This window comes from Odocoileus virginianus, chromosome 10, assembly GCF_023699985.2.
Source record: "Odocoileus virginianus isolate 20LAN1187 ecotype Illinois chromosome 10, Ovbor_1.2, whole genome shotgun sequence".
In the NCBI taxonomy this organism is placed as follows: domain Eukaryota; kingdom Metazoa; phylum Chordata; class Mammalia; order Artiodactyla; family Cervidae; genus Odocoileus; species Odocoileus virginianus.
The window spans coordinates 45,611,556-45,634,258 of NC_069683.1; the positions used below are offsets into that span (position 1 = coordinate 45,611,556).

The window sequence follows — 22,703 nt, forward strand, 5'->3', positions numbered from 1 at the left end:
TTTTCAAGGACGTGCCTGGGCTCCGGCACCTCACTGCCAGGTGGCTTGGGTGTTGGCTTCAGTCTCCTCTGAGGGCAGTCCCTGGAGCAGAGCAGCCTGGCAGGGAGGGGGAGTCAACCCCGCCCCCCACCTGTCTGCTCAGAGAGCTCCGACCATCTGGTTCTTCTGACTGAATCTGCAGCACGAGGCACTTTGGGAGGATTTCAGGCGTGGGGCTCCCAGGCTCCCCGGCTTGTCACGCATGACTGCATCATCTCCTCCCGAAAACTCTAGAAGGAGAGAGAACTTACTCTCCCCAACTAGCTAGTTTCTCTTAACTAGCTTTTCAGACTATTTTAACTGCTGATAGGCCTGGAGGCAGGAGAATGGACTAAATGACCCTGTCGATGAACCCTTGCCAGGACCCAAACAGATGGGAACAGTGCTGAGGTTGTGACAAGCCTGCTGTTTCCTAGAAACTGGCCTTCCTCACCTGGCCAAGAACAACCAGTGTCTCAGGACCTCAGACCTGAGACATTCGGGTCTCAGGGAGATATCTCTCAGGGATCCTGGGATGTCCGTGAACTTCAGGAGACACCTGCTTCTCCGTGAGGTTGGGTGGGCCTCCCAAATGGACAGTTTGCTTTATTTATTTATCTATCTTTAGTTAATTAGTTATTTTATAATGTATACATTTTTATATATATATATATATATATGTAATTTTTAGAAAATTTGTTTTGTATTGGGGTATAGCCTATTAACAAATAAGGCTGTGATAGTTTCAGATGAACAGCAAAGGGACTCAGCCATACACATACATGTATCCATTCTCCCCCAAACTCCCCTCCTATCCAGGCCTGACAGCTTACTTTAATATTCATGGAGACGATCTCCCTCCAACAATATGATGGGTTACCTTCTCCACCATTATCAAAGTGGGGTGTGCCTGGAATTCAAACAGACCCCTCCTCTGTTGCTTGGCAAAGCCCATCTATTTCTTGGCCTCTCTCGAGTCCTCTGGTTGTAATGATGAAATCGTCCAAGGCTCTGAATAGTCTATTAATAAATAACCATTCCTGAGATCACATGGTCCAATTAATAGAGGCCTAATATTAAGCGGTGCAGTGGTGGGTGTCAGAGACAGGGCATTCTTCTACATCGTCTTGTTCAGGAGGTGGAGGTGCAAGACTGCAGCAGCCAAGGGCCCTTCTAAGGTTACCGGGACCCTCCTTAGCCTGGAAGAAGCCCCTGACACAGAAAGGCCCAAAGAAAGAGTGGTGACCAAGCTGCGGAGAGCCGAGCCGCCTCTTGGGTTAGTAACAGCTGCCGGTATCTTCTGCAAAAGTGCTGTTAGGTGGGTGTCTGGTCGAAGCTGATGTGTGGGTGGTGGAAGAAACAGTCAAATTGACGTGAGTTAAGAACTGAGGGTTATTTTGAATTCTTTCATTTTTAATTTGAGCTTCCTCCTTTTTCTTGGGGAAAAAAAAAAAGTTGTTTTTCCATGGGCAGGCCAGGAAAGTGAAAAGAGTGGAGGAGGACAAACGTGGGAATGAACCTCAGTTCCTTTCCTGGCCTGGTCATTTCCCTGAAATCCTGCCTAGAAACAGTGGCACGGTCAAGGTAACCTGCTGGCGTCCTTCCTCTGGACTGGAAGAATCCTGGCTCGAGGGTTTTAAGAGGCAAGAATGATGCCCATGAGGCTTAAGGGGAGACGCGTAGTCATGGTAACCATGCAATTCAGACTTTCCCCCTGAAAGTAGGTAATCCCAGTCTATGAGAATTGAAATCTGAGGTTCAGGAGACACTCACATCTGAGCGTTAAATGTCCCCAGAAAAACCAAGATGGCAGCTCATGTTCTTGTTGGGAGGGTAATTCCCTTTGTCAAATATCCCATGACCCTCCTTTGGGAAAGGAAGGACCAGCAGGGAGAAGGAGCTACTGAGAGACTCCAGCATGCCATGAGGATGAAGGGGAGGAAGGAGACACACATGCTTGGAGTGGATCTAATGGACATTTCCACAGAGATCACAGGTGGGCAACATCATTGTGGCAGAGAAAATTAATCAACAACTGGGCCTGTGTAAGCCAGGTTTGAGTGTCTTGGAGGGCAGAACAAACTTATAGAATATCCTCAGAATTCCTGAGAATCAGATCCCTTTATATTCAGGTCAGGCGCACATTGCTGGTCCTTATTCCCCACTATTCCAACCCAGGATCCCAAGCAACCACCCCGTACACCTCCTCCTAGCTCTCCAAACTGAGAGAAGGTCCCCTAGATGTGCCAACCTGTGGTGGACACCTGGTCCCCTGTGGCTGGGACTCAGCTGCTCAGATGCCCAGCAGAAGAAATGCCACCACCTCACTTGGCTCAGAGCAAAGCACTCTACTCCTTCAGAAGGCAGATTTTAGCTCAGACACTGTGTAAGACGCCCAGGAGGAGAGACAAGCTAATGTTTGCGTAAAGGCCCTCCCACTGAGCCTCCTCCCTGTCCATCTGTCCCCTGGCTCTCTCGAAGCCAGGCCCGCCTTTGTGGGTAAATAAGGGAGTCCCTGGAGAGGCCGGAAGCCCTCCTCCTCTGGGCCGGCAGCTCCCACCGCCCAGCCTGGCCTCCGCCGCCCCCTCCCCACTCTCGCTCCTGCTCCCCCACCCCGTTTCTCATTCCCTTTATCTCCCTTCCTCTCCCTTCCCATTTCTGGCCCTGGCTGAGCCCTCTATAATGACTTAATCTTGCCGACAGGGTGACAAGCGGATGAATCGAACTCCGAGGCTTTTTTCTCCACTCCAGATTCATTGGAAGATTTCTCCCAGATGCGGCACTAAAACCCTAGATTCAATTTCCCTTTGACATAATAACCGAATTAGTCTCATATTGTCATACATAAATTACTAGCCAGTCAGGGTGCCACCAGAGGGAGAGAGAGCTGGAGAGAAAGCCAGGCTTGAGCATCCAAAGGGGTGTGACTGTGACAAGTGGGGACCTGAATAACAATGGGGACAGGAGGGTAAGAGCTAATCATATCTGACAAACGAGGAGCATCCCCAGGCGGCAGCAAAGGTACAGATTATTTACCTTCCTCCCCATGCCCCTGGCCATTAAAATGTCACCGTGGGGAGCCTCGCACCTTACAAGAGATACACAGATCTAAATATCTTCTCCATTAAGTAATGCTCTATTTGCAAAGGCTGCTTTCAAAGGAGAAAACGTAATTGTGTGGAACACCGCTGCAGCTTCCCAGGCCTCAAGACAGAGCTGAGCCTGGCAGAGGACCTGTCTGAGGCCCAGTTTGGGGCGCAGATGCCAATCCTGGGCCCAGGGGGGCTCGGCCTGGCTTATTCTGAGCACAGAGGTGGCCTGCTAGCCTTCCCCATGTGGGCCCTGGGGCCATGAGTGAGACCAACTCGAAGCCAGCTGGAATGAGGCTTCCTCACCTGCCCACCAGCCACTGGGCCCCAGGCCAGGGCCCTGGGGACGCTCCTTAAGCCTTCCCCGCCATTTCCCCCAGCCCATCTGTTCATTCTGGTCAATTCTCCTAAAAGCTCTGGCCTCTGGCCTCACTGCTGCATCCCGTGTTCCCTGGGATTATAACCACAGCCTGCTTATTAGACTGCCCACCTTCAGTTCTACTTAACAACCCACACTCCGCTCGGCCACCAGAGCGGATCTCTCCAAAGCGCACATGGATGGCAGTGCTTCCCTGAATTAAAGCTTTCAGGCAGGGCCCTAAAGAGCCAGACCTCTTAGCATGGTCTGAAGAAGAGCATGTTCTGACTGTTGCCCACTGCTCCAGGTGTATCCCTTGGTCCAGACCCTCACCTGTACCATTGAGCAAGTAAGCTCTGGGGTTTTCCTGAGCTGTTTCTTTAGCATGGAACATCCTTCTGCTCCTTCACTTTCAATTTAAACCTTGTCTCCAAATAAAACATCCCTGGGCCTGCCTAGATCCAGTCAAACCCACCACTGCCCTTGTTAGTTTCTACTGCTCCCCAGCCTACTTCTTGCATGGCACCTGAAACGTGTTATTGCTCTTTATTTAAAATTAATTTTTATTGGAGAATAGTTGATCTACAATGTTATGTTAGTTTCTGTTGTACAGCAAAGTGAATCAGTTATACCTATCCACTTTTTTTTCCCCAGATATTCTGCCCAGTTGTTTTTTTTCTTCTTCTTAACTTTTTATTTTGTATTGGAGTAAAGCTGATTAACAATGTTTTCATAGTTTCAGGTGGACAGCAAAGGGACTCAGTCATACGTATAACATGTTATTGCTCTTAATGGCTAACTTATCCATCTCTCTTGCTAGATGTCAAGTTCTTTGAAGGTAAGGATTGGGTCTTATTCACTGTTACATTCCCCCATACCTAGTATAGAGTAGAAATTGGAGAAACTGAACATAGACATCCAGAAAGGTGCATGAAGCCAGCCCAGAGCAAGCTGAGGGCTCACCGAGAGCCTGCACATCCCCACACAGAGGCACCTGCTTGGAGTCCATCACATCTGTGCAGTTGAAATTCAGTTCTGACTGCGCATCTGCCACGAGCCCAGTGTGGGCTTGGCGCGTTATAACTCTTGCAGCACTGCAGGTCCCCCTGTGGTCAGCCCTGAACTTGGCCTGTGTAGACATTCAGTGAATGTGCAGGAGATTATCTGCTGTGGATTTTGTTCTCAGCAGTTGCCTACTTCAGAGGATACAAAGGAAACAATTATGGAGCAGATATGATCCAGTATCCCACTGGACCACGAGCTTCTAGAGGCAAGTATTGGGTTCATTTCTGCACCTCTGTCTAAGGCCCGCATATCCCCACTAGTGCCTGGAGTAGCCGCTGCTTACTCAAAGTTGTGAGAGCTGTGCAACGTAAGGTGGCAGCCTGGATGGGAGGGGAGTTTGGGGGAGCATGGATACGTGTATATATATGGCTGAGTCCCTTCACTATCCACCTGAAACTCTCACAACATTGTTGTGATATTAACACTGTTAATCAGTGTTGCCCCAACATGAAATAAAATATTAAAAAAAAAAAAAAAACAACCAAAGTTGTGAGAGATGTGGAGATGAATGTCTGTTTTTTCTGTAGTTTGTCTTCAGATGTGGCCTGAAGTACAGGCAGTGACCTATCCCTTTGCCTTCAACTTTTATTAACACCACCATCTGTTCTGCTTCAATCTTGTGTTGGAGAACAACCTTCCTTTTATATTTCTACTTGGTCTCTAGTCCTGCAGAATCCCAAAGATGTTAGTGGTTTTTTTAAGCCAATTTATTAAATGGCTCGGTTTTATGGGAGTAAAATCAGGAAATGGTTTTTGCCCCCCTCACTGTCATTCGCATCTTCTCTCTCAGACACCCCTTTTTATCCCCCATTCCCACCCCACTCCATGGGAAGCAAATATTACTGTATATATTTAAACTCTACAATGTGATTATTTGATAGACACATATGTTGTAGAATTATCAAATCAAGATAATTCACATATTTGTCACCTCACTAACTCTGTATGTGCTCTCTGCATGTATGTGTATGTACATGTGTGTGTGTGTAAGTGCGTGTGTGTATATATATGTGTGTCTGTATCTGTGTGTCGAGGGGAGGAAAATATATGAGATCCACTCTCAGCAACTTTCAAGTATACTCTGTTGTATTACGAACTGTAGTCTCTAGGCTGTACTTGAGATCCTCAGAACACAATCTTCCCTTATAATTGAAAATTTGTACCCTTTGACGTACATCACCCCATTACGCCCTCCCCTCAACCCATGGCGACTGCCATTCTATGTTGTTTCCATGAAACTGGGTTTTTGTAAAGTTTCCATATACAAGAGGTACCGTAGAGTATTTGCCTTTCTCTGCCTGGCTTATTTCACAAAGCATAATGCTCTCCAATGTTGTAGCAAATGGCAAAATTTACTTCTTTCTCATGGCTAAATAATGCCTGAATAATATTCCCTGTGTGTGTGTATGTATATGTATATATATACACATACACATTTTCTATATCCATTTGTCCATTGAAAAACCTTTAGGTTGTTTCCATATCTTAGCTACTATGAATAGTGCTATAATGAATATAGGTGTGCAAATACTTCTTTGAAATATTGATTTCAATTCCTTTGGTTAGGGCTTACCTGATAGCTCAGCTGGTAAAGAATCTGCCTGTAATGCAGGAGACTCCGGTTCCATTCCAAGGTTGGGAAGATCCCCTGGAGAAGGGAAAGGCTACCCACTCCAGTATTCTGGCCAGGAGAATTCCATGGACTGTATAGTCCATGGAGTCACAAACAGCTGGACATGACTGAACGACTTTCATGTTCACATTCCTTTGGCTGCATACCAGTTAAACTAAAGAGCTTCTGCATAGCCAAGGAGACAACCAATAAATTAAAAAGACAACCTATAGAGTGACAGAAAATGTTTGCAAACCATATGTCTATAAGAGGTTTATATACAAAATATATAAAGAACTCATAAAACTCAGCAGAAAGCAAATAATCCAATTTAAAAATGGGTGAAAGACCTGAATAGATATTTTTCCAAAGAAGACATACAAATGGCTTATAGATATATAAAAAAATGCTCAACACCACTAATCATCAGGGAAACCCAAATCAAAACCACAATGAGATATCACCTCACATATGTTAGGAGGGTCATTATAAAAAGACGAGAGATAATACATGTTGGTGAGGATGTGAAGGAAGGGATCATTGCAGGTGGGAATATCAACTGGTGCACCCATCATGGGAGACAGTATGGAGGTTGCTCCAAAAATTAAAAATTGAACCAGCATATGATCCTACAACTTTTCAATCACTCTTCACGATTAACAGTTTCTATTTTCATTTATTAAAAAGTTCAGTTCAACCTAAATCAAAGTTTCAGTCTCTCATCCAATTGAAAGCTCCTCCTGACTCCTCCAGCCCCAAGTTGTCCCAGGCTGAGGACCCCGCCGCAGGGAAGGGAAACAGCCTGCTGTCTGCCCGTCCTTCTGGTCTTCTTTTCCCTCCTCTTTTCTGTGGTGCCTCTGGCTGCTCTGGGAGCAGGCAGGAAGATGACCTTCACACATGGGGTAAGCTGTTGGTGGTTCGCTGGCTGTCGAATGATTTGAGAGATGTCCAAAAGCATGCTTTCTCTTTTGTGGGGGATTTTATGGGTTCTCTGAGACATCTTCTGGGAATCCTGCACCAGGCAGTTTCCTGATGGGGGCGATGGGTTCCCCACTGACCTCTTATGACTCCCTCTCATCTCCAACTCCAGGGGTACCCACACAGCTTCCTTGATCTCTTCTCCTAACCAGTTCTCATTACTGCCCCTTTCAAGACAGCACAAGCTGGGCCAGCCTCTAAAGATCCATCTGGCCCTCAGGACATAACCTGGCATCTCCAAACTGTCTACTCAGACAGCTCCCAAGATCTTTTCTGAGCTCCACTCTGGTGGAATTAGAGGCAGGTCTCTGAGTCTCTATGGCTTAAGCATCCAGCCATGGAGGGTGCCTGTCTTTCCATTTGTAGATAACTTCCTCTTTCAACATGTGATTTTCTTGAAGCTTCCTTCTCTTATCTTGGAGGTAGACAGAGGAAGGGAAACTCAGAGTTCCCCCAGAAAAGATTCTCAGTCTCAGGCCTCCTCCTATCTGGACTGGGGTGGCTGGGAGGTGGGGCCGCAGTGACAGTTTCCCTGTCTCGTGGACAGTCTAAGGTTATGTCTGGTAATCTGTCTATTGGGCAAGGTCTTGACAGGAAACAGATGGCACACTCAGAGGGGTAATTAAAGAGAGTTGTAGAGACTATAAATGTATGAGCAGGGTTCAGGGAACCACAGGGAGGAGGAAAGAGTTTTAGTCTAAAGGACAAAGGGAGGGAGCTGTTGCTGGAACCTTGGGAGACCCAGAGCTGTTGGATGGATACTGCAGCCTTTAGTAGAGAGATTCAGACACCCTCGAAGCATGCCCAAGCAGAGAAGCAACCCAGGGTAGTAAACACCCTGGTCTTTCTCCTCCTTCCCTTGGAAGGTGCCTCCCATTGGCTGAACTCAGCCCAGAGCCCAAGGGCAAGTTCCTACCATCTACAGAGGCCAGTTTGGCAGAAGCAGGGTGGAGAAGAATAGGATTGGAGGGGCATGTTGGGGAATATCCAGTACACACCCCTCTCTTCACAGTGTACAGGAACTTATTACTCACTGTCCTCAGCTTGGAGCCCCAGTGAAACAAGAGTGGAAATCCATTTGTCAACTAATAACCCATTGCACATTGGTCTGTCTCTGCTCCTCTCCACTACCCCTGATGGCATCTGCATCCCCACAGAGACTCCAAAATGGGAGTGGGTCTCTGCGAGCAGAGATGGTAGCCTCTCATCTTCCATCTGCATCCTAAACCGCATCAACACCAAAGCAGCCCGGTCCAGATCTGAGCTGAAAACCACACAGCCGCAGTGCAGAGAAGACCTGGAGTGAGTTTTTGATGATCTGCCACTTCAGCTGCTCTAGGCCACGGCAGTGCCCTTCTTTTGCACTTAATTAAGAGCTGGCTCTGGTTGGCTGGCTGAGTCCTCTTAAGAGGCAGTGGCCAGGAGTGGGAAAGAAACAAGGGGGGGCCCAGAACGCTCAAGGTGGAGACAGCATTCCAGTCTGATTTGGGGTAACAGGGAAGAGGTCCATAGTGTTCTCTCCCTCCTCCTCTGTTTCTTCAAGGATGCTTCAGGAGGCATCCAGTCAGGTGGCACGGCCTTGTCAGCAGAGCTATGGATTGGTGCCAGCAACCAGGCTTCTCCTTGGAAGAGCTGACGTCTCCTGAAAGTGAGGACTGACTCTGAAAGACTCATTCATCAACGTCAAGGCTCCTGCAGGGAGGACAAGGCCTCGCATTGCTCGGGCTAAGAGGAGTAAACTCACTGATATATCAACTCCTTGTTATGCAAGCAATCATGGATCAGACAGTATCAATGTTCATCTTTTCCTCTTCTGCAACAATACAGGGTACGGTTGGGAATTTGTGAGGGTGGAAGATATGACAGGGAGGAGGGCGCGCTGGCTATCTCAGCTCCCAGGGAAGCTGGGGTCCCCAGCCTTGCCTGGGATGACTGGAGATGATGGCACAAGGCAAGCCCATCCTGAAGGCTGCCATGTGGGATGTCCAGGGCCACTGAGCACCAACTCCATGCTCGTTAAGAGCACAGACTTTTTCACCAGACGTTGTTATTTAGTCGATAAGTTATGTCTGACTCTTTTGCAACCCCATGAACTTTAGTCTGCCTGGCTCCTCTGTCCATGGAATTTCCCAGGCAAGTAAACTGGAACAGTGGCACACAGGTTGAGTATTGCCAGATAAGTGGGCCTTAGCCAGGCAGTCCCAATGAGGGAACTGTTCTAGACAGAAGCAACATCCAGCACTGACCTGGGTGACAAGAGAGAACAGTAACAGTTTTGAGATGACCAAGGGTCAGTGATGGAAGCAGAGGTGGAAGATGAGCCAGAGGGGAAATCAACATGCTGGCTGGAGGCATCTGCATGGCGTCTGGTCAGGATGGGGCAACCTGGCCCAAAGGACAGCCAGGAGTTTATATCATCCAATAGTCCTGAACTTCATCAAGTCATTGACCCAGGTGACTGAGGCTGTGGCCTTGGGCAGGCAGAACCTTGACCCAGCCCTGTACTACTCCTTGCTGCCCGGGAGTCAGCCATGAGGGCCCCAGCCCACCATCTCTGTGAGACCACCACCCGTCCCATCCTCTGAGCTACACCTGGATGGGCTGATGCCTGGTGCCCTGAAGAAGAGCAAGTGCCTTCCTGCTTGTGGGAGCAGGAGGCCAAGCAGAGCTGTGCCTTGCTCCAGGCTGCCAGGGGCTAATGGGCCCTCCACAGGGAAGCCCCCCAGGCTACCAGACAGCCCCTCTCTGCTCAGGGTCCCCAACTTGCCCAGGCCCCTGTGACTCTGGCTAGCTTTGTGGAGGCAACAGCTGCATCCACAATCCAATTATATGTAAAGGGAAGGAGGAGGCTCCGTTCCCTCTGAACTCCCAGCGGCTGCTTTTAAGTGACAGGTCAGCTGGGTGCTGTCACAGCTGCTGCCTGCTGGGACATGGGGTGCAGAGGCGGGGCTGGGGGAAGGTCTGAAAACTGGATGTCCCTAAAGCTTAGAAGTTCCTGGCTGCTTCTATGAGTGACAAGGGCTGCCTGCCAGATAGGAAAACAAAATACTTTAATTGAATGGAAGAGGGGAACATGGGAGTATGGGACTAAACTCTTAATCCAAGATCTCCATGATCTCAATGAAATCATTTAACCTTTCTTTGTAAATCCTCAGTTTCCTCACCTGCATCATGGGCATGCATGCACATGTGCTCAGTTCTTTAGTCGTGTCCGATTCTTTGCGACCCTGTAGACTGTAGCCTGCCAGGCTCCTCTGTCCATGGGATTCTCCAGACAAGAATACTGGAGTGGGTTGCCATGTCCTCCTCTAGGGGATCTTCCCGGCCCAGGGATCAAACCCACGTCTCTTGTGTCTCCTACATTGGCAGGCGCACTCTTTACCACTAGTGCCACCATGGGTATAACTGTCTTATTGGTGAAAATCAATTGTGGTAGTGAGTGTTTATGTTTCTCAGACAGGGAACTCTGACCCTGGACCTGGATGGTGATACAGTGGGAGGTACATATTTTCCTAAAGCAGAAATTTTACCCAAAGATTTTTGAGAAAAGGAATCTATTGAACAGATAAAGATATTCTGGAGATGCATATACCACAACAATGAATTATGAAGACAAAAGAGGAAACATCAAAGCAATTCTCTGCAATGCTATAAACTCTTTGGCCGCAGCCCCAGATCTCTGGGTCCTGCTCTCTGCCTTCCTGTCACTGGGAGGACATCAGCTGAACCACCCAAGAGCACAGTGCAGGGACACTCTCTCTCCATACCGGGAGACGCAGAGCAAGTGTGGCTTTGAATCCACTGCCCAAGATGGATCATTCTAGGCTTTGCATCGTTGGGAAACACATTGCCCACGAACTTAATTTCTGCTTGTAACCACAGTCATTTGGCCCATCTATATATCTTTGCTAGAACCATAGAAAAATGGTGGGTATCCAAGGACACTTTTCCCCCAGACAGTGAGTGTTCTGGAAATAACTCAGAAAGGAGGGAAAGCCAGCACAGGCTAGAGGAGGTAGGAGATGACAATGGCTCAGACAGGGACAGCCCTGTAGAACCCTGGGGCTGCAAGATGTGGGCCCAGAGGGCACAGGAGAAAGGGCTAAGGAGCAATACACTGAGAACCCCACAGAGGGGTCTCAAGGCCCCCGAGCAGCTGCAGGCCAGGCAGGGAGCAAGTGCCACAAAGAGCTGAATGATGGCTCATCACTGGATATGAAAGTGACTTCTCAAAGTCCCTGCCACTTCCTTGCAGACCCAATGTAACAGTCAGTTCTCTGTTGTCTGTTGATCAAGTTCTGCCATGTTTAAAAAGGGGCTGGCTTGGTGCAGCCTTACGACCACCCTCCCTCCTCCGGGCCAGTACCACTCAGATGTCTGGGCACAGCAATCTGCTTGCTGGCAGCACATTAGCGCAGAGATGCCCCGTTTTTTTCAGTGTGGCCTATGCCTGTAAGTACAGGCTGCATGCAGTTTTAATGAACAACAGTGGTGAAGTACATTTAAAAGTATAGATTTTCAGCAGCAATACAGATGTTGAAGGGGGAGAAAAAGCCAAACCCCATTTAATTAATTTTATTCCTTCTGAAGTGCACAGTTATCAGCCTGGTGCTTGTCATCGATCAGTTTTGATTAAGTAGCTGAGAGTTTTGTTTTTCTAATGCCTGAAAGTCTTAAAAGAACAGTGGATTGTATTCATTTCTGCCTTCAGGTTTAAGAAGATGCTTTCCTAGAACTGCCATCACCTGAAGATGGGCCTCAGGGCCACACATTAGGGTTCACAAATTCTGGGGATCTGTGGAACCATAAGCTTTGACATTCAGAATGTCCCTGCTGCTGGACCCCCAAAAATGACCCCCAAACCTGCGAGAATGGCTCCTATTCATCCAAACGTGCTAATCACTTTTAAAACTCTGACTCTATTTCTACTGAATAGCTCTGGGATTCTCTGAAATATGGGATCATTCTGAGCTGGGGCATCTCATCAATGGGAAATGAGTCTCTGGGTGTCATCTGCTCCATCCTCACCCCCTGATTGAGTCTGAAAGTCTACATGTCCTGGAACAAATCCGAATATATCCTCCCCAAACTCCTCCCGCAAAGCTTCATGTTCTCTGTGTTCAGATTGCTTCAGGAAAAAAAATGTAATGAATCACAGGGATCCAATACCTTGGCATCTCTTGGTACTGAGAAAGTATTTCAGTGAGTCTGTCTGACAAGTATCTTCCACCCAGGAAAGGGATAGACACAAGAATGAAGAAAAGAAACGATCTTGATGACAGACTCTAATACGTTCTGTCACAAGCCCAGGCTACAAAGTTTGCAGTGCAGACTCTCACGTTGGTTAAGGCTCTTTTGACTTGAAGAACTGTTGAAACCTCCTTCCTCCCTCTTTCCCTGCAGGTCCACTGCCCACAAAAGGCCTTATTAGCTTTTCGCATTTCAGCACAGCTTCTCACATACTTTACTGGAAGGGGACAAGGCCCTATGAGACTAAGCACATAAGAACATTAAGTAAAACAAAATGCTTGATTAAAAATGTCAAGTGGACAGCTGAGGGTCAGGTGGGACATTTCTGGCCTGAAGGCTCTATGTATATACCTATAAAAAAGAGATCCATAAAGAGCCCAGGTGGGGAATTGAAAACATATGTAATGGAGATTACAAGTTTCAGGGTGCCACTACCTGAATTTCTTTAAGCTTGTTTGATGTCTTTCAGATGCAGGCACGGGGACCCGTAGTTCTTTCCAATGCCTGGTCCAATTTCAGCTAACATTCAGGGCCTCTGGGCACCAGGCACTCTGTTCAGAACTTCCCTTTAAACTGCAAGCAGTCCTCTGAGGAAGGGATTATTAATCCCCTCCATTTTTTTCCCAGGTAGTTTTAAGCTTTAATCTTCTTTGTAGGTAACAGAAGTAATGAGTTTTGAAACAGAAGAGAATTTTTTTTTAATGTTTAATATATTTGACTCAATGGCAAAGTGTTTATTTGTCCTGGAAAAATCTTACTGTTCATTTTTCTCTTTATGATTTCTCTGACTGCTACAAAGAACAAAATCACCTGCCAATTTCACATTTGCTCATTTCTACTGCAATGGGTAAGGCCACTTTGCATACTGTTTGCTGTTTGGACAGTCACTTAATCCCCTTTTATTGATGAATGGGTTGGGGGAAAGGGAGGGTCTTCAAGGCCAGCATTCTTTTTTTTTTTTCTTTTTCAAACCTCAGCACTTCCTAACTGCCAGCTGATACTGTTTAAATTTGTACAGTCTTGGGGAGAAAGGTTCCTCATAGCGCAGTTCTCAAACGTCAGTGTGTGTAAGTCTCTTGAGAAATGTGACAAGCAGGTTTGGGGTTCCCACCACCCAGGTGTCTGATCCAGAAGAACAGCAGATCAGGCACCTTGGTGGAGCTTGGGGTCTTCACACCTGAGATTTCCCAGCAGCAGCCCTTCCTCTGTCCCCAGGCAGACATGATCCACCTCTCCCCTGTTTTGGAAGCTCCTTCCGGGATCTTCTGATCCGGTGCTGAAACCAGAAGCAACTCCTACAACTTCCCAGGCTCGGCAAGAGAGAGAAAAAGAGAATAAAGAGCAAGTGGAACTCCTCCGCTCCTTCTAGGTCCAATGCAAAAGGAGTGACCTTTGCACGTCTCTTGTGTAACACACCCTTTTCCACCTTTTCTGCAGATGGGAGTGGGAGCAGCGGGGCTCGGCATTCCGCAGCAAGTGCGGCTGTGACCATAATCCTCTAAGAAGGAGAGTTTACGAGTCTGTCTCTGGCATTTAAAATTAATATACTTATTAAGAGAGCAGGAGAGTGCTTTCAGGGTAAATGTCTTTTTATTTTTTTCCCCAGGGCGAAGGCCACTTAGCTCAGATTCCAAGTCAGCTGATTTCAAGGAGCCTTGGGATGTTCAGGGCTTAACTGTACAGGAAGAACATGCTCTGCACACAGCCGACTGCATTTTCTCACAGTGGGTTCCGGCTCCGCCCCAAGGGTCTCTGGGCAGACCGCTGCCGAGCCCTTTCTGACCCAGAGTCCAGCCTCTTCCAGCTGTGTTCTCCTTGCTTCTGGTCTGCCTGGGCACTCATCCTCCGGGCCTCCTCCGGCCACTCCTCTATCCTTCCACTCTTCCTTTACCCAGTCTTTCATTCACTAGTTTACTGAGCCCTTTCAGCATACCAGGCAATGGAGAGCACATGAATAATACATATCCCCACTGTTAAGAGCTCACACTTCAGGAAATCTGCTTCAAAGGTAGAGAGAGATATCATGCCAAAACTCTAGTTGAGATTTTACTCTCTTGTCAAGCTATCAAACTCCTACGCATCAGTCAAAACCCTACTTAAATATGCCCAACCTACAAAACTCCTGCCTACTGGCCACCCAAGATCAGACATTTCCCCTGTGCTTATAGCACGTGGCTGTATTTCATGGCTATTTCAGCCCCTGTCATTAGTATGAGTATCTGTCTCCTCCTCTGCCTGTGAGGCTTTCCTAAGTGTGTGTCCTTAGCTGAGCCCAGCACCTGCTGTAGAACAGGTTAGTGACTTTCCAACTTTTATGAACCTAAAAACCTCCTGGAAAAGTTGTTAAAAGTACTGACCCCCTGTCCCACCCCTAGGAGATCAGATTCAGTAGGTCTGAGATTGAGGCTCAGGGATTTGTGCTTTTCAAAAGTTTCTCAGGTGATTCTGGTGCAATTCTGATCTACAGACCACACTTTGATAAACTCTAAGCCAGTGTCCTAGTCTTCCCTGGTGACTCAGTGGTAAATCATCTGCCTGCCAAGCAGGAAATGCAGGTTCGATCCCTGGATCAGGAAGATCCCCTGAAGAAGGAAATGGCAACCCACTCCAGTGGGTTTGGGAAATCCCATGGATAGAGGAGCCTGGCGAGCTATAGTCCAGAAGGTCACAAGCATCAGATATGACTTAGCAACTAAACAACAACAAATGCCAGTGTCTCAATAAAAATTTTTAATAAGTGAATGAAAACCCTCAAATTTATAGGTCAACAAAAAAGTTCATGATTGTAATAAGGTCTGTGGATTTTACCAGTGTGATTTTCCTAGCTTTGAAACTGTATACAGGTATGTAAAGTATTAGCATTAAGGATAACTGGGTAAACCGTATGTGGGAGCTCCTTGATTATTTTTGTAACATCCTATAAATTCATAATTATTACAAACTAAAAAGTCTTTTTAAATGTCACATGGTTTTCCAAAACCTCAAGGATGTGTGGTTGTAATTTGCTTCAAATCTATATTCCAATCTTTCACCCTATTCTCTAGAGATATCAACAATCCACACATTGTCTGCTGAGTACAATTAATCACATACTTAGTTATTATACAATTAATTCTCTATTATTAATAAAATGTACTTCATCTTTGCTTAATTTCTCAATAGCCTCCAAAATAATCTTAACGATAAATATTTACGTTTTAAGTAAAGCATACTAAAATGACTGGGGTACTGGGGATGTTGAGGACAATTCTTTTCTTTTTTAGACTTTTTATTTATTTATTAATTTTCTTTATGGATGCTCTGGGTCTTCGCTGCTGTGCGTGGGCTTTCTCTAGCTGTGGAGAGTGGGAGCTCCCCTCTAGTTGCAGTGTGCATGCTTCTCAATGTGGTGACTCCTCTTGTTGTGGAGCACAGGCTCTAGGGCATGCAGGCTTCAGCAGATACTGCGCAAGGACTCAGTAGTTGCAACTTGAGGGCTATAGAGCGCAGGCTCAGGAGTTATGGGGCACGGGCTTAATTGCCCCCCAGCATATGAGATCCACCCGGACCAGGGATGAACCAGTGTCCCCTGCATTGCAAAGCAGATTCTTAACCACTGGACCACAGAGAAGCCAGAGGACAACTCTTGAGATGATAGGGACAGTATCACAAATCCAGAACTCTTGCTGTACCTTATGTAACTCTTATGTACCTGTAGATCTCACTGGTTCTCAGTGATATCACAGTCACCCAGGGAGCTTCTAAAATCACAGTACCTGGGCAGCATCCTTTTCCCATTAAAATGAGAATTTCTGGGGTGGGGCATGGGTGATTCCAACCAATGGCATAGGCCTCTATTGGAGGCTGGCCCCTAAAAAGGACATGGATGCAGCTGTGGGCCCTTCTCAGGTGGCAAGCACCTCTGGAGCCCTTTCTGAACTGCTGCTTCTAAATTCAGCTCCCCGAGATCCACAGCCCTGTTCAGGGAGGGTGGCTCTGACCTCTTCTCTTCTTTTCTTCGTTCCTCAGGGCCAAGGCCTGGAGGCAAGCAGGACTCACGCCGGCTCGCCTTCCAATGGAGGCTTTCGTTTTGTCTCCCCGCTCTTCACAGGAACAGGTACCTTCTTGTCCATGTGGCTGAAAGACTCCTTTCAAAGCCGATTGGCCTTTCACACAGTTTGGATGGCCCTCCGTGTTCCCTGGAAGTTCCCCAGGCCTGACTGGCTCATTTACAGTTTCTGCCCAGGTCAGCATCCTTTCTCAGGAGGGTCTGCCAGAACCGCGCTGGTCTTCTAACAGAGTGAAGGGTCCACTCTGAGAACCCCCTGTGCTGGAAAGAAAACAGGCCAGCACCCAGCTCTGGGCCAGAGGTCCAGGCTGGGGGGCCTGGTGAGTTGTGGCACAGATGCAGGATCCCTTCTAGGAGAACGTGTTATTCACTGCTGATCTTCCGTGTTCCACTGACGGGGCAATTTTTTCAGGTCAGGGTCCTCCTGGCCAGAGAGGGTGGTGCAGGGACACGGTGTCTGGCAGCTCACAGACGCCTCCCTACACCCGCTCCCGTCCAGCAGCTGGGGACGGGGACACAGGAGGCGTCCAGCACAGACAGTCTGCCACTGCTGCCCAGGACAAGAGTAACGTGTCTGTGTCTCTAGAAAGCCTTTCACTCTGACTGGGCTGTGCAGGCCCCCTGGAAGCCCCATCAGAGATGGCCTACTTAGCTAGCAGGGCCTGGCTGGCTGCCAGGTAAGCAAAGGCTTCTAACAAGCTGTGGTCTCCACAGACTCACCTGAGATGCTAAACATCTTCGCTCCAAGGACACCTTCCCTGTCTGTACCCAGGCCTGTGTGCTCACTCCAGGCCCCTCCTCCCTCCCACTCTCCTCTCGCTTGGCAAAGATTTGCAGGCCAAACTGGGAGATAAAGGCCTCAGATGTTCAATGTGCTAAACTTTATGACTGTTTTGAACAGAAATGGGAACCTTCCTGTGGATGAATCTGGTGACCCAAACAGCAAAGCCAAAGCAGTTTTAAATCTTGAGCTTGGCCACTGTAATTGCTGAAGTTTATTTAGCCTGTATGTCGGTCCTGCATTTTGCACATTAAAGTCTCCCAATTCACTAACAGGTACTGTTATTTCTTGTGCCCATTTTACAGATGAGGAAGTTGAGGTCCTGACATGGCAAACATTGACCTGAGTTAAGAGCCTACCTGTTTCATCACTGTGTTCTTCTGTGTAATCTCCAGCATCTACCACACTAAGACCAGTCACAATGCCTAAGAAAGTCATCAGAGCCTGGTTCCCTGGGGGATGGACAGGGAGCAGGGCCTCTAGAGCAGGAGACTGAGGAAGAGGTGCCTTGGCCATGGTCTTCTTAACCTGTTGGATGAAAATTACCTGGTGGACAGAGCCCTGGTTTGGATCAGAGGTAGGATATATAGACCCAGTCCTTTGAGGCCTGACACTTGAGGAATGTCCAAGATGGGGTGGCCTAATTTCTGTTCAAATCTGACATAGGTTGGGGAGAGGAAGAGCATTGGAGGGGATGTCAGGTGAAGCAGAGCAGAGATGCTCCCACTCAGATCCTTCAAAAGGGAAAAGCTCATGAATTGGTTAATTGCATTTAGGAAAAGCATTTAACAGCGTCTTTTTCTTAGCATTCTTCTATATCTTCTTATCCCATTTCCACTCACTGCTATGTGACTTTGGGCAATTTCTATTCCTCAGTTTTTTCATCTGTAAAATGGAGATAATAACAGTCCCCAGAGCTCTGACAGTGTTAGCTTGGAGCAGAAGTAAACCTCTTTTGAGACCTGAATAACTAGCAAGTTCTTTTTCCTCAGGAGATGCTGTGGTTAGATAAAAGAGCTTCTTGACTGTAAGACACATGAGAATATTCTATAGAGAAAAGCAGTAGTAACTTCTTCCCTAGCGTATTGTCTGAACTGCTCTGACTGAGGTGAAAAACAATAATAAACATTGTTTGAGTACCTCCTGGGCACTTTCAAGAGAGTCACTTCATTCAGTCCTTACGTCAGCTCTCAAAGGTACTTCCTTTTCCAGAGGAGGATGACAGGGCTCAGAGGTTAAGTACCTTGCCCTTGACTTCATCCGAGCCTCCATGCCATAGCCTCCACCAGCGACAGAAGATGGACTGACCGTATGACCTTCGGAAAAACCTTGTAGCTCAAGGAGTCTCACTTGGGCTTCCTCGAGCCATCAGCCAAACGGAGATCAGAAAATCATCGTGCGAAGAGTTTCTTTTCTCTCGCAGTAATAAATTCTCCCGACATTAGCAGGAGCTGGGGGCCGGGCAGCTCAGGACGCTGACTGACAGCTCTCGAGCAGAGCTGGCGGAGGACAGAGCGGGAATGGCATCCGAGTGCACGGCCGTGGGCAGGGTGATTGCTGGGCTCCCGAGAGAACAGGCGGTCCGTGAGGCTTTGACTCACACTTTGTAAATTGGTTTCATGCATGGGCTATCAATAGGGGCCTGGTTAGATAATAGGATTTTCCAGCACACTTCTTCCCCCCCTCTCCTCTGCAGCCGTCCAAATCTCCGTGCAGAGCACCTGGAGGGGATGTGATGTGCTTGGCAGGGCACGCCCGGGGTCAGGCTCTGCAGCTCTGGCCCAGGTGACGCGGATCTAAGAGGCCATGGTTCAGAGCAGCCTCGGAGAGAGGCTTATGTGCTTCATAATTGGGGGTTGGAGGCAGCGTCTCAGGCAGCCCCTGCTTGGCAGGCTATGAATTTAGGCGCTGTCAGCCACACCTGTCCGTTATGGGGGAGGGGGGTCCTCAAGAAGTGCCCATGGGCCACAGGGACTGCTCGTGGCTTGGCTGAATGGTTCCACCAGCCTGGACTGCCCACTGTCAGTCTCTGCCATGTACAGTCTGATTCCTGACTGATCAGAATCCAGAAACCCAAGCATCCCAAATGTAACCATTCCCTAGAGGCAGAGTCTGGGGAATGTGGATTACTGGGCATGCGCTCTCAGGAGAGATCGGGTGAGGGAACAAAGCTGGGATGCGGTCTGGGCTGAGGCCAGCTTCAGCCTGGTCCCCCTGGGAGCCCAGGAGCATCGTGAAGTCAGACTCACTTTGCAGCAGGGGGGCTGGTCTTTTGTGCGCTTATGTCTATCAGTGATTGACCGTTGGCTTAAGGCAAGGGGACTCGCGCTGGTGACTGCCCTCTGGGGTCGTGTGAAGTCACATCATGTCCAACTCTGCAACCCCATGGACTGTAGCCCACTAGGCTCCCCTGTCCATGGGTTTCTCCAGGCAAGAATACTCTAGCAGGTTGCCATGCCCTCCTCCAGGTGATCTTCCCAACCCACAGATTAAACCCTCGTCTCTTGCATCTCCTGCATTGTCAGTGGGTACTTTACCACTAGCACCACCAGGGAAGCCTCTGTCTGGGGTCAGGTGGCTTCTATTCAGCTGAGACTACCTCTCTGGAGAAGAGGGGTGGGAAGGAGCTTTAGTGGCAAATAGTCACAGCAGCCGGGGGGTGGGTGCGCCGGACCAGCCATGGGGGATCTGGGCAGAGCACCAAGAGCATCACTGCCCCGTCCCCATGGGATACAGCCAGGACACAGCTCAGCCAGAGCCCCAACAAGAGCCAGCCTGGTGACTCTGATTTCTAGACGGCCAGAGGGCCGAGGAGTCAGATGGCACTGCCGTGAGCAATGTCTGTGACAGCCTAGCCATCACCCCCAACACCCAGCCTCTGAAACTACAAAGGCACAGTTCATGCATTTGCCTTCTTATCTCTTGCCAGCAGGGACAGAGTTCTGCAGATTCCATCAAGGGCAGTGCTGGGAGCTTCTCCCAGGCTCCCTGAATCCAGGGCCATCCCGGTCTGCACACAGGACACCTACCAGAGCTGTTCTGTGACGATCTGAAGCCTCCTCCCCTGGAGCCTTTAATATAAGTTTGCTGCCGAAACACAAATATCCGCCTCCAATGCGGAAGAGAGATTAAATTAGGAACAATCTTAATTCTTTCTGGCAGAGGGAAGCGAGCGAGAGCTGTCAGTTCCCCAATGATGTATTGTTAAGGAAATCCAGGTTTAAAGGTATTTCATAAGTTTGCCTTTGCCTGCTAATAAAGAGAGTCAGCTAACGGAATCCGATCACCGGGTGAGATCGTAATGAGATAATATGGTGTACTCCACAGAGACCCAGCCGGCTCCTTGAAATTCCTCCGAGAGATTTTCTGAAGTGCCACATTGTGACGAGCAGAGGAGAGTAAGAGGGAAAGAGAGAAGGGAAAATGGGCATAATTAGCCAAGCAGATTAGGCGATTCAACAAAGATCATGCAGTCTCAGCAGGCAGAGGAGCTACGGTATTTATCAACATACCTCGCCTTTGCCTCTCGGTCTTCAGGCCTTTCTGTTTTCTCAGTGAGATAAACAAGCTCAGAGCCATCTTCCTGGAATATCCAGAGATTGAAAGTCTTATCGTGAGCAAATAAACAGATTTTCCTGGGGTCCTCAGCAGCTGGCTGGCAGTGGGTCTCCCCCAAGCCCACAGGTCTTGGGGAAAGGGACTGTGTTCAAAAGAAGCCTTGGCCCAGGACTGAGATCACTCTGGTGGGTATCCAGCTTCAGGGTCAGGGGTCCAGGCTGGTTACCAGCTATGTGCTCGGTACTCGGGTGGGTTGCAGTGGGACTTAGGATCCACTTTGATGGTATTTGGCCCCCACCCTGATTGTTCCAAGGCTGTGCTGGTTATTTGGGCTATGATCTGGGGAGGCCTTGGGATTCCCAGGTGGCACTAGTGGTAAAGAACCCGCCTGCCCATGCAGGAGTCATAAGAGACGCTGGTTCAATCCATGGGTCAGGAAGATCCCCTGGAGGAGGGCATGGCAGCCCATTCCAGTTTTCTTGCATGGAGAATCCCATGGACAAGAGGAGCCTGGTGGGCTATAGTCCACAGGGTCACAGAGAGTCGGACACGACTGAAGTGACTGAGCACACACACACACACACACACACACACACAAACATGTGCTGGGGAGGGCTCATGCTGTGCATGCACGCACCTGTGTGAGAAACCTGTCTGGGTGCACACAGTCAACCTGTTTGATAAACCAGAAAAGAAGACCCCACCACCACCACTCAAAGAAATATGATTCAGGGCTTAAAGCAATAAAAAACTTCAAAACTCCTATTTACTATTTAAGCCAGCTTAGCCCCTATACCCTCTCTGCCCTCAGACCCACTCACATAGGGATAGGCAGCTTTGGGAGCTTTGCAAAAACTGATGAAAGTCATGCAAACTCTTTCCAGAAAAAGTACAGACATACCCACACACACCCAAGTTGTGGTGCAGTTTCAAGGGGTCACAGGTCTTGACCATGAACCCCAGATTTTAAAACTCTGAAGAAGGGGTGGTATTGAAGGGATGGTCTGCTTTGTTAGCTGATCCTGGGTGGATCCCATGGAGACAGATGTTGCCTGGGCAGATGATCATCCAGAAATGGATCAGCCCCTGGAAACAGGAGGGCTCTGGAGTGGGCTTTAGTTTTTATTTCCTGTGCTCTCCTGGTTGTGTTTTCAGGCCTCTGGGTTTCTGAGAGAAAGGAAAGCCAGAGGCTGGCAGGGCAGGCCTTAGTGACCCCAAGAGAGGAGAGGCAGGAGAGAAGCCAGGATCCACAGGGAGCCTACACAATTGCCTCCCGCCTTGTGAGATCTTTGTCACCCCTGCTTTGTGCCCCAGGGGTCCCAGCAGATGATCTCTTGGGGAGAAAGGGGATTTCGTGCTGGCTTTGGAAGGCAGCAAAGCAGGTTGGCTGGGGAGACCGGATGCCCTGCTACAGCCAGGCTGGAGAGCAGTGGAGGCCGCCCCAGAGAGGAAGAGAAGGAGCTGAGGCCCTGCGGCTTGAGGGAGGGGCAGGAGCCACGTGAGTGCTGCTGGCAGAAGACGCTGGGCCAGGAAGGGTTCTGAGATTGGGAGAAAACTCTTTTCTGCAGGACTCCCCACTTTTTTCTGGTTGCATCTGAGTACCCCCTGACTTCCCCAAGCCTTCCCCTCACTGCCCCCAGTCCCCTCAGAGTGTGTGATGGATGTTCTGTCAGGGAGGGAGGGTTCGATCTGGATTTCCAATCTCCTCTGGATGCACCACCGCCAAAATACAATACACAATTACAAAGACACGATACATCAGTGATCACCAAGGAAAGAAACTCCATCTGGACAGCAAAGCCAATGGCTGGTATCTAAATGTGCGACTACAGTCAGCTCAGAACCCCTTGGGTTCTCTTGCAGGAAGCCAGCAGCCTCCTACAAGCAACAATCCAGCATGCCTTCTCAAGCCCTAGCCTCACCTTGTCTTCTGCTGACAGCACTCA

The 22,703-nt window shown here is 48.6% G+C and overlaps 1 long non-coding RNA gene across 2 annotated transcripts; it reads left to right on the top strand.

Moving 5' to 3' along the window:
* Positions 1 to 1,121: 1,121 nt before the first annotated feature.
* LOC139037157 (uncharacterized) lies at positions 1,122 to 18,346 on the top strand. Of its 2 annotated transcripts, XR_011489992.1 has the most exons (4): positions 1,122 to 1,294; positions 8,664 to 8,948; positions 16,379 to 16,595; positions 17,505 to 18,346. It is a non-coding gene; the product is annotated as an uncharacterized lncRNA (long non-coding RNA). The 2 variants fall into 2 exon arrangements; XR_011489991.1 differs by having other exon boundaries at positions 1,122 to 8,948.
* The last annotated feature ends 4,357 nt before the right edge of the window (positions 18,347 to 22,703 follow it).